At 47.8% G+C, this 12,443-nt stretch overlaps 1 protein-coding gene across 2 annotated transcripts in view; it reads left to right on the top strand.

Annotated features, from left to right (window-relative positions):
* The window catches only part of SYT16 (synaptotagmin 16), a 330,451-nt gene that overhangs the window by 139,710 nt on the left and 178,298 nt on the right, over positions 1-12,443 (top strand). The window lies entirely within an intron of this gene.

Raw genomic sequence — 12,443 nt, 5'->3', positions numbered from 1 at the left:
CCGTGCAGTTCCCGATGCTGGGTCATGCTGAGTGTGGCTCCCTTTATTCCACTCATCTGGATAGTCTGTCCCTTTTCATGTCATACTTGTTGACTTTTCTTTCTATGTGTGGGGTTTGCAGGTCCGTCATCATATTCTGATTTCATTCTGTAGCCAGAGTTGGATTCTGCTGTGACAGAAAACTCTAACCTTGAATTCCTGTCTCTCGAGCTGCCCAGGCACCGTGGGCAGGTTATTCTGTCTCTCCAAGCCCAAGTGTCCTATGCTATTCCAGTGAGCACATAACCCATCTAGCCAGGTTGTTGGGGGTTGAAACTAATCCGGCACGAGTTTGGCACAAGGTCTTTCCCCTTCACCCTTGAGTTTAGCTGGGAAAGTGCTTGTTCTGCATGTTTAGGACTTTAACCTTGATGCCTTCCATGTGAGTTCCATACATTCCATTGAAATCAGCAGACTTAGGGGGGATTTCTGCTAATAGCTGTGGTCAGTTCTTTTCTTGATCTTGCTTTGTACTGCGGTAAGTAGAGTAGGTGCTTCCTACACACAGCTTCTTTTGAATGATTTCTTATTTTTAAACTTAAAAAGATTTGTTTATTTGAAAGGCAGGATTACAGAGAGAGAGGGAAAGACAGAGTAAGAGAGATCTTGCATCTGCTGGTTCACTCCCCAAATGGCTGCAGCAGCTGAGGGTGGGCCAGGCTGAAGCCAGGAGCCTGGAATTCCATCCAGGTCTCCCACATGGGTTGCAGGGTCCTAAGCACTTGGACCATCTTCTCCTGCTTTCCTAAGCTCATTAGTAGGGAGCTAGACTGAAAGTGGAGCAGCTGAGACTTGAATCGGTGCCCGTAGGGGATGCTAGTGTCACAGACAGTGGCTTAATCCACTGTGTCACAATGCCAGCCCTGTGGCTTTTTATTTCTATTATTATTATTATTTTTTTAATTGGAAAGGCAGGTAAACAGATAAAGAAAGAGACAGAGATCTCCCATCCACTGGTTCATGCTCCAAATACCTGCAGTAGCCAAAGCTGGGCCAAAGCCAGGAGTCAGGAGCTCCAGCCGAGCCTACCACACAGGTGGCAGGGACCCACGTACTTAAACCATCACCTGCTGCCTCCAGAGTGCACGTTAGCAGAAAGCTCAGCTTGAGAGCAGAGCCAGGACTTGGTTTCAGGCACAGGCACTCTGATGTGGGCTGCGGGTGTCCCGAGCAGCATCTTAACCACTGTGCCAAAGTGTCTGCCCCAAATGGCTTTTATGAACCATTAATAAGGACATAGGGAGAAATTTATATGGGCTTCTGTACCCATATTTTAAATAACCATCAGCATTTCAATACATGGAACAAAGTATATACATGTTCTGGCCCCTGGTAAATATTTTAGCTAAGAGGACTTTTCATCTACCTCTATTGCTTTAATGGAACTTGAGTTGTATAGGAATGCTTTAATTATCAAAGTCTTCATTACAAAAAGCCTCTGAGATTTGAGATAAGTTTACATATTATTATATGAATCACAATTTGCTTTAGGAGCTTATCTAAATCCCATCTGTTTGATTGGAAAAGGGAACTCGGAACGAATCCATCTAATTTTCAGTTTTCTTCCTTGGAGAGAATTGTGATTGAAAGTTAGAGTGGGGTTATGTGCTGCCTTTTTTTTTTTTAAGTGGTTTCTAGAGGAAGTTTTAGGGTTTCCATAGCAATGCATAAAGAGTCATCGTGTTCTGCCATGATTTCCCAGCAAAGAGTATTGGCAACTGTGCTTCAGGAGGAATGAAAAAGTGGATATGAGATCATTCTAAATTTGTTCTGGCTGCTTGGGGATCAGCAGGGCCCACAGCCTTGTTCCACTAGCTGAATGTAGTGACTCCCCTGCCCCAGGCAGGTGATGGGTTTCTAACCATGCTGTGGGTGGTGACTGAGGAGTGCACCCTTTGTTTACTGGGCGTGAGACCCGGGGATCTGCCTGGTAGAAGCTGTTGATGTTGCCATAGCTGCACCGTCAGTCACCTTTCCTCCTTTCTTCTTCCGCACTTCCCTGGCCTCCCTCTCTGCTCCCTGGCCCCTCCCTTTCTCCTTGTTGGTTTTGGTCCTGCTTTTAGAGCTGTGCTCCTTTGCATATGTTTGTCTTAGCTGTCTGGCCTCCTGCGGAGTGGGGCCACAGGCCCAGGGACTGTCCTTGACATCTTTCATCACCCTCATCACCTCGGGCTGCTGGACCTGGCATATTCCCTTCCTTGTAACGATTCTGGCCTGTTTTCATGTGGGCTAAAAATAGCAGCATTTGTGCCTGGTGTCACAAGGTGTACTCGCTCATCCTTGTTTTATGAAATTTGAGCAAATTGTTCTCATTGGTGAATTTAGAGGCACTGAGAAAGCTGCATCATCAGCTGCCCAGCATAAGCATGGTGCTGTCTTACAGGCCAAAAAGGCCGCTGAAAAGACCGTCTGGGGACATGGCTGTCACCCTGCTCGGATTTCCCAGTGGGTGGTGAAGCCCGTGCAATTCCATTTGTAGGAGTTTCCAAGCCTTTAACTGCTTCAAAGTGACTTTGCTTGCAGCAGTATTCTATCATGACTTCTTTTTTCACTTAAGAATGTAACTAAATTTGAAAGGCAGAGGGATGCAGGAGGGAGGGAGGGAGGAAGAGAGAGGGAGAGATCAGTCTTCTCTCCACTGGTTCAGTCCCCAAGTACCCACAACAGCTGCGACTGGGCTGGGCTGAAGCCAGGAGCCTGGAGCTCAATCCAGGTCTCTTATGCGGGTGGCAGGGACCTAAGTACTTGAGCAGACACTATGGGCTCCCTGGGTGTGCATTAGTAGGGAGCTGGAATTGGAAGCAGGGCTGTGACTCAAACCCGGGCACTCTGAAATGGGGTGTGGATGTCCCAAGTGGCATCTTAACTGCTACACCAGGAAGCCATGCCCACCTCATCCTCACTTTAAAGTCGGGTGATATTCATGGTTGCTGAAGAAGCCCAGCGCTAACCTCCACTGTATCCAGCAGTCTGGAATTTGTTTTCTCCGAGACTGACTTAACAGGGATTGAAGTGACTTAGTGAGTTCTAGAGAAGTCAAGGTGATCCTTTGCTAACATCATCACCTCGCCACTTCTGAAAGGAAGTTATGAGGACAGAAGAGCTACAAGACTTGCTTAGCTTTGAGATTTTATCTATCAGCTGCCCAGCCTTGTCTGCTCTTCCCGTTAAAGGCCCTGGAAAGTTGCAGACAGAGTCTGACAACTTCAGGACCGGCACCGGCCAGGCCGATTGTTTTGACATACAATGACCTTGGGGAGTGGGAAGTCCCCTCTCCTTGCTGTGCACACCTGGGGAATATTGGGATGGCTTCCAACATAAGGGCGGATTGTCGTCCTTCCCAGATACAACGTGGTTTTGGGGCTTGCTGGGTCAGAGAACTGGAGAGAAGAGGGAGAGGGGGAACTGCTCCCTTCTGCACTAGTGGAGATCCCCAGTTTCCACAGATATGGAGTCAGGCCTAGAATCTGTCTATTCATCCGTGCACCCATCCAACATGCTTTGGTGGATTCCCATGTGCACAGCTAGTAGGGGCTACTCATGACTCATGAATGCCCTGCCTGCAGGGAGCTTACAGCCCAGTGAGGGGTACCCATTCTGCCTTGCATCTGAAGCCTCTTCTGCCCCCCTCCCCAAACCCCAACACATGCATAAAGCTTCAGGGAGGACATTTAATGGGAAGGGGCCATGTACAGCTAGACTACAAGTTCAATTTCTGAGTTTGTTATTTAAGGATAAGGGACATTTTGAGAAATGAGATGCTCCAACAGGCAGGGATTGCTACGGCCCCTCTTCTCTTTTCCTCCTCGTCCCCTTCACTGGTGTGTATTGAATGCTGCTGCACCCAGACACTCTATATGGAGGGTGGGGCAGGAAACAAGGAATGCTAGACTTTCGCCTTCCTGATAACACAGGAGACCTTTAGCTGTGAAACAGGCGCCCAGCTTGCTGGGAGTAAATGCTTTCCAGGTAAGCAGTGTGGATTTGCCGTGAGTTCACCTTCAGAGCCCGCTGGGAAGCAGTCATTGGAAGAGGTACTTGGAGTAGCATTTCATCAAGAGAGCATTCTCGGGAAGGGGTGGGATTACAGGCGCAGAGGCCTGGACATGTTAAGAACCACTATGTCCAGGGACACTGAGTTGAGAAAGTTCACTTGGGGGCATAAAGAGGTAATTGCGGGCAGGTTGCCAGATTATCATGACTACAATGAGATACCTAAGACAGGCCACTTATGAAGGAGAGAGGTTTATCTCAACTCGTGGTTTTGGAGTTTCGCAGTCCAAGACCCAGCGGCCCCATGGCTTCCTATCTGGTGGTGATATTCTTGCTGGCAGAGTCCTGGGGCAGCACAGAGCATCAATGAGCAAGAGGGAACCTGTGTCTGTGTGGGTCCCTCCTTACCAAGAAGCCATGATTTGATTGTCTGGACCAAACCCTAACAACCTCATCCAATCTAATCATTTCCTAAAGACCCCACCACTAAATACCATCATTGGATTAACTTTCCACTCACTTAGTGCCATTAATGCAAGACTTTGGGGATTCTGCCTTTAACCCTTGGGCCTTTTGGGAATACTCAAATTAATATACATGTAGCATAGCCTTCAGAGACCAGCAAAGGAATGCAGGAATGTTCTTGTAGTGAACACCAGTCAAGAGACAGCGACCTGGTAAACACAGTACTTGGTGAAGGTAAATGCTGTGTTGGAAGCAGGATGAATTTAGGGGGCTGTCAGAGAATAGAAACAGAGGGTCTCTAAGGGGAAGTTGTGGTCACTCGGGAGGGTGAACAAGGGGCCGTGGCACTTGGAGACCTTGCCGCAGAAACTGGGGTGTCCTTTATTTTCTCCCCACCCTGCTCAAGGCCTGATCCTCTCTTTAGGCCAGGACGTGAGCAGAGAGACAGGAAATAGAATATCCCCTGGGGTTCAGGAAATACATCCGTGCCAGTCTTCTGGGGCCACCATCAGGAGCGCCGTGGGCCATGCAGCTAAAACCACTGGGGTTTGTTGTCTTACTGTTCTGGAGGTTGAGAGTCCGAGATGCATGCATTGGCCTCCGTCTTGGGCTCTGGATGGCCTTCTCCCTCTGTCTTCACATGGCCGTTCCTCTATGTGAGCGTGCACTTTGGGCCCTTTTTAAAGGCCACATGTTAAGGTTTCTGTTTGAGGACCTTGTCCTCGAGTAAGGTCATGTTCTTGGGTACTGGACTTCAACATACACATTTTGGAGCAGGGGTACAAAATTGGACCCAGACCAGTGTCTCTGGGAAGCACAAGGTAAGAAGCAATGTGTCTGGCCTGGCCCCTCACCCTAGGCCCTTGTTCTCCACACCCCAGACCTCTTCCTTGTGATAAAATGGGTCAGCCACAAAGAGACAGTCCCTGAGCCAGCTTCTTGTCATTCTTTTCTAGGAGAATTTAGGCTGATGTCATCTGGGGGCTTTTCAACTCCCAATCTTAGAATTAGCAGCCGTTCTCTCTCTCTCTCTCTCTTTTTTTTTTTTACATCTTTGGCAATGCTAGTTTCTTACCATATTTATTGCAGTCATCTGTTGATGTGCATGATAATTTTTATAATGACAGGAGGAAATCTCGGAAGACGAACAGAATATGCCGAATAAACAGATGTGTGAAGTTTCAGCGGCATAGTTTTCATTTCTGTCCTCCTCACAGGGTTAGCGCATACTTTTGACTTCTTTAACCTTGACCTTTGAGGTGACATCTCTTTATTTCCAGCTTTCTCTGATTGCATCCACTGGCTTATGCTGAGGCCCAAGGCTCTCCTGTCTCCATTTCTGAATTCTTTCTTTCTTTTTTTTAAAAAGATTTATTTACTTATTTGAAAGTCAGAGTTACACAGAGAGAGGAGAGGCTGAGGGGGAGGGGGAGGGGGGAAGGGAGAGGGGGAGGAGAGAGGGGGAGGGGAGAGTGGGAGGGGAGGGGGAGGGAGGTCTTTCATCCACTGGTTCATTCCCCAGTTGGCCGCAATGGCTGGAGCTGCGCTGATCCAAAGCCAGGAGCCAGGGGCTTCTTCTGGGTCTCCCATGTGGGTGCAGGGGCCCAAGGACTTGGGTCATCTTCTACTGCTTTCCCAGGCCACAGCAGAGAGCTGGATTGGAAGTAGAGCAGCCGGGACTCAAACCGGCGCCCATATGGGATGCCGGCGCTTCAGGCCAGGGTGTTAACCCGCTGTGCCACGGCGCTGGCCCCCATTTCTGAATTCTTGTGCCTTCTCTGGCCTTCAGGCTAAATCTGCTCTCCTCACAGTCTGGCGCCATAACCGTCAGCACCTCTTGCACTGTGACCTCGAAAGTCCCACAGTGAGGCAGGATAGTAGAAATGGAAGCAGGAAGCTTGAACCAGACTGCTGGGGTCCAACCCTGGCCTGCAGCTTCGGCCAGGTCACTCAGTCTCCAGAACTCGGTGTTCGCTCATCTGCTGGTGATGACGGTGGTCAGCCCAGCCTTGCAGGACCATTGTCAGACCCGAGGAAGCATGGGGTGCCTGGCGCATGGTGCACGCCATGCAAGGCTGAAACAGCATAATTATTACTCTGCTTGCCTTGTTCTGAATAGCTTCCCAGAGTCTGATTCCCTTGGCTCCTCCTTCACTCCACCTGCCCCCTTCCCCAACAAGGTTTCCCTTTTGTAACCCGCATGGGGGTGGGCTGTTCCTGGGTCAGACCAAGAACAGGAATGATTTACAAGGACGGTCCATTTTGACTGTGTGGAGTGCTCTAACAAGTCGCATACGGGTCTCCCCTTCCCCTTTGAGACTTGCCTAAAAGGAGGGGCTTCCTGGCTCCTTGGGCATCAGGAACACAGTGATGTCTACCCTGTGTACATGCCTGTGGACCACTCTTGGAATCAGGTGTTGCAATCCAGGGGGAAGTTGGGGTAGGTCTGTCATGATGCGAGGGGTGGGGCTTTTTCTTTTATATTTATTTATTTGAAAGGCAGAGTTACATATACACACACACACACATAGCACACACACAGAGAGATAGGGAGACAGAGAGACATAGAGACAGAGAGAGAGAGAGAGAGAGAGAGAGAGGAGAGGTCTTCCATCCACTGGTTCACTCTCTAAATGGCCACAAAAGCTGGAGCTGCACTGATCTGAAGCCCGGAGCCAGGAACTTCTTCTGGGTCTCCCACATGGGTGCAGGGGCCCAAGGACTTGGGCCATCTTACTGCTTTCCTAGGCCATAGCAGAGAGCTGGATCAGAAGAGGAGCAGCTGGGACACGAACCGGTGCCCATATAGGATGCCGACACTGCAGGCATTGGTCGGCTTTACCGCTATGCCACAGCGCCAGCCCTGGGGCGTTTTCCTGTTATGTGAGTTGAGTTCCTCAGGAAAAACACGTTCCTGTTATATTGAAGGTGAGGTCTTTTGCCTTTCTGGGGTTAGCAGACTTCTGGTCATGATCGTGTTTGTGTCTCCAGCCTCTTTCCCTATGCCTGTGACCTGCCCGGCGTTGCCCACTGCTAGGGACCTTCTCAGTCACTCCTTGTCCCCTCATGACAACTAGTGAGGTACTGACATTGCACAGGATCTCCGTGAGTCCCCAGACCCACAGTGCCACCATCAAGACATCAGCTCATCGATAAGCCAGTGGGGATTGGGTCCACTTTCGAGGCTGTTCTTTGCCTTGGAGAGAGGGTGAGGTTTGCTGTGTGTGGTTGCTGGGTCTCAGCCCTCCTGCTCTTCCCTGCACCCTGGAGCTCTTCTCACCCCCCCGTGACGTGGTGCATTCAGGAGACTGCTCCCTCTTTGCGGCACGCTCCTGGGCTGCACGGGGTAGAGCCTCCTGCTTGGCATCTCTCACTGCAGCTGGTGTGGCATTGCTCCTCCCCTGTCCCCGCCCCTCCCACAGAGGGGCAGACCATTGCCACGGCTGCAGATGCCCCACCTTCCCCACAGCATGTTTTCCTGCATGTTTTCTTCTGTTTTTCCACTCACAGTGAGATTCTGAAACAATCTCTACAGGAATTTTGTGGCTGGGATCCTATCAAAGATACTTTCTGAATAGTTTTGGCTTCGAATTGATATTTTAGTGAATGCTTCCATCGACCGCACTGCCTCACTGGCAGTGGACAGGAGGAAAAACAGCAGGAGAGAATACCTTGAACTGTTTTAATTCACCCATATGCCTCAGTAGAGCAAGAGGCAGGGCCTGTAATTTCTAGTTTGCAGAGCACCGAAGCGATTGGGTTAAAGATGCTGTCTCAGGACAAGGAGGCACACACCTCGGAAGATGCGTGGAGCCAGATGAAATGCTTCCAAGGGCAGAAGAGGTTCTTTGTGTCTGTCGGGCAAGACCTCCTTGGCCCTAGATATAAAAATATTACTCACCTATCAAGCTAATTTATTTACCAACAGGAAAGATGTTCAAAAATTGGCAGAATGCACTACCTTCATGCAATTGATAATGGATATTATACAAATTACAAGTTTCAGATATTGCTTTTGTTTTTATTTTAGAACCATTAATACGATATGACATTGCTGACAGATGTAGAAAATGAGATTTAAAGAATTTTTAAAATATTTATTTGAGAGGCAGAAATATAGAGAGAGGGAGAGACCGAGAGAGATATTCCATTTGCTGGATCTCTCCCCAAGTGGCTGCAATGGCCGAGCTGAAGCCAGGAGCCTGGAACTCTATCTGGTTTCCAATGTGTGTGGCAGGGGCTCAAGCACTTGGGCCATCTGCTGCTGTGGCTCTCCCAGGCACATTAACAGGGAGCTGAATTGGAAGTGGAGCAGCTGGGACTTGAGCTAGTGCCCATACAGCAGCTTAACCTGCTGCGCCACAATGCCAGCCCTGAAAATGGATGTTTTCAAAATCGTTATTGGAGTGGTTCTTGCTAATCTCTCATCCTGCTTTAAAAGCATTTTTACTTTTTTTTTTAAAATGGTTTATCCATAAAATCCATTCTTTAAATATTGTTTGATATAGAATAAATTCTAAATGTATGGAGTTTCCCCTGAAAAATCTTTTTTTTTATTTGACAGAGTTATAGACAGTGTGAGAGAGAAACAGAGAGAAAGTCCTCCTTCCATTGGTTCACTCCCCAAATGGCCGCTATGGCCGGCGCTGTGCCGATCCGAAGCCAGGAACCAGGTGCTTCTTCCTGGTCTCCCGTGTGGGTGCAGGGCCCAAGCACTTGGGCCATCCTCCACTGCCCTCCTGGGCCACAGCAGAGAGCTGGACTGAAAGAGGAGTAACCAGAACTAGAACCCAGCGCCCATATGGGATGCTGGCACCGCAGGCGGAGGATTAACCAAGTGAGCCACAGTGCTGGCCCCAATCTTTCTGTTTTTAAGAAAGATTTATTTATTTATTTGAAAGAGGAGAGAGAGAGAGAGAGAGAGAGAGAGAGAGAGAGAGAGAAATAGGTGGCAACATACTAGGATTCTGCTAGATTTAAATAACGACAGTTTCTCGGGGAGAGATGTTAGATAGCTGAGAAATATTTTTTTCTTCTGTTTTTCCACTCACAGTGGGATTCTGAAACAATCTCTACAGGAATTTTGTGGCTGGGATCCTATCAAAGATACTTTCTGAATAGTTTTGGCTTCGAATTGATATTTTAGTGAATGCTTCCATCGACCGCACTGCCTCACTGGCAGTGGACAGGAGGAAAAACAGCAGGAGAGAATACCTTGAACTGTTTTAATTCACTCTGGAAAGCTTTGGCTTGATTTTTTTGAGTTCCCAGGATTTGAGTATGTGTAGATGCTCCTAGTTTTCTTCTCCTTAGCTGTCTATGAAATATAAATTGACTTGGAAACAAGAATGTTCTCAGGTAATGCTTTCTGCTGATGGGTCCTGCATATTGCTGTGCAGATACCCTACTGAGCTGATGGAAATGGCAATTTTGGACTGAAAAGCCAGAGAAATAGGCATTGGAAGGCGTTTTTTTTTCAAAGGCTTTATTTCTGTTCTGTGTTGTTGTTTTTTTCTTTTTCCAAAGATATTTATTTGAGAAGCAGGGGAGGGCGGAGGGGTAGAGTGGAGATTCAGTCCTCCAATGACTGCAGCTGGAAGTTAGGAACTCAATCCAGGCCTCCCATGTGGGTGGCAGGGACCCAACATCTTGAGCCATCACCTGCTGCCTCCTAGGGTGGCCTTAGCAAGCAGCCAGGATTGGGAGCAGAGCTGGGTGTTGAACCCAGGCACTCTGATAGGGGATGGAGGTGTCTTAACTGCTATGCCAAATTCCTGTCTCTATTTCACTTCTCTTTTTAAAGACAAAAGCTGGTTTTGGCTAGGTCCTATTCTGTGGGGCAGAGAAAGGCAACCAGTAAAATGTTTGGTGTTACAACTTTATATTACAGGGAATGGTTGAAGAAACTACAGTTGTTTTAGGTTATGGTTTAGATATGAGTTTGGGTGTCCCCCAGAGGCCTAAAGACTTGTGATAACACTACTAAGGGAGTGGAAACTTAATCCAATTATGATGGATTATTATGGTGTTCAGTGGTAGCGGATTGGGAAGAGATTATATTGGACTGGGTTGTTGGAACAGAACCCTTATGGTCCAATAATGGCTAGGTATATAAGGGGACATGTGGACAGATTCCTGCATGCGTGTGGCTGTGTGATGTTCTGTTCTGTCTCAGGACTCTGCCAGCAAAAGTGTCGTCACCTGATGAGCCATGGAAGCCACCAGTCTTGGACTGTGAACCTCCAAACTGAGAACTGAAATAAACGTCCTTCTTTCATAAGTATCTTGTCTTAGGTTTTACATTGTAGTAACAACAACAACAAAGAACCTGACTAGTAGGGAGGCATAGAGTTATCTTCAGGTATTTGCAGGGTTGATGCTTGCTTGCTTTGGGAGGAAGAATGTCTAAATAGAAGATGCAGCCAGAGAAGAATGGCTTGCTTGGCCAGCTAGGGAGCTTCCCAGTCATGGCAAGTGTTCAGTCAGATGCTGATAGTTGTTAATCAGTGTGATGTATGCTGGGTTCCTTCTTTTGGTGAGATTTGGAAGAGGGCATGACTGCAAAGATCCATGTAAGAGGGTCTCAGGTACAGAGTGTGGTAAAGTCAGCATTATCAGCATGCGTGGGGACCCCTGGGCTCTGGACTTGGCCTTGCTGCCGCACTGCTAGGTATTTGGAAGATCTGCTGGCCTCTTTGAATTTAATCTTCAGCTCCCTCCCTCCCCCCACTTTGTGGTTGTCTGATAAAGGATTGAATCAAGGTCATCTGGGTTTTCCTGTAAATGAACAGTTTAGAGCTAATAGTTTCATAGTCTGCACATTTGACAGTTGGCTGCAAGCCCAGAACTTCTGATGGACCTAAACCACAGGGCAAAGGGAGCAGAGCCATGTGCTCATTTCAGCCAATAAGGAGGATGACCCATCAGTGGGATTTGCTTTCTTACAGAATCCTCCAGGGACTTACCTCATTCCGTGCTCTGGTTCAGTGACAGTTTACTGATGGAGTTAATAAACTATTTTATAGTAATATCGCTTTGGCAGTTATATGTTCTTAATTCAATTAAACTAACATATTATGGCTCTATTATAATACCGGCATCAGGGATATAGGAAAGAATGAGAAGTCACTCTCTGGCTTCAGCAAACTGCAGTCTAGTGGGGATCCCAGTCGAGTCAAACGAACAATGATGTAATGAGTTGAGCTCGCTGTAAAGATTCAAGCACTGTGCAAGGGGCACAGTCATTAAGTCTGCCTGATGGAACTGGGGTAATCTTTGCAGAGGAGTTGGCTTCTAGAAGGTCCTTATCAGTAGATCTATGCCTATGGGAAAGGTTAGTTCCAGGGACAGAAATCCTGATAAGGAAATGCAAAGAAGTACTTGGCAAGTAAGTTGGTGAGGCAAGTAAGTTGGGAGGTGTACTTGGTGAGAATAAGCATAGGGTCTGTGGCAGGTGTACTTGGTAGCCAGATTGGAAAACTGATTTGGGGCTGGTTTGGAAAGAGTCTTGAAGGCTGTGATTATAGCTTGAGCTTTAGTGGGGAGTTTTGGAAGCTTTTATGCATGGCTAGATCTGTCTTTCACATAGCTGACTCTGTTAGGAGTTAGAATGGATTGGGGTTGTGTAGGGTCTGGTAGTATTCTGCATAAGTAAGTGTGTGTGTGTGTGTGTGTGTGTGTGTGAGAGAGAGAGAGAGAGAGAGAGAGGGAGAGGGAGGAAAAGAGAAGGGGAGAGAGAGAGGGAGAGAGAGCGAGCGAGAGAGGGAGAGTGAGAGAATCAGTGTTCAGTCATATTACTGAAATCATCTCGGAACCTCACTATCTAGCGAAGCTGTCAAAGTAGCTTAGTCCAGCTAAACCTTCTCCATCAGAAACTCAAATTGTATTTTTTTTATTTGACAGGTAGAGTTATGGACAGTGTGAGAGAGAGAGAGACAGAGAGAAAG

The sequence above is a fragment of the Oryctolagus cuniculus genome, chromosome 20 (genome assembly GCF_964237555.1).
Source record: "Oryctolagus cuniculus chromosome 20, mOryCun1.1, whole genome shotgun sequence".
Lineage (NCBI taxonomy): Eukaryota > Metazoa > Chordata > Mammalia > Lagomorpha > Leporidae > Oryctolagus > Oryctolagus cuniculus.
This window is presented reverse-complemented; position numbering and strand designations above follow the sequence as displayed.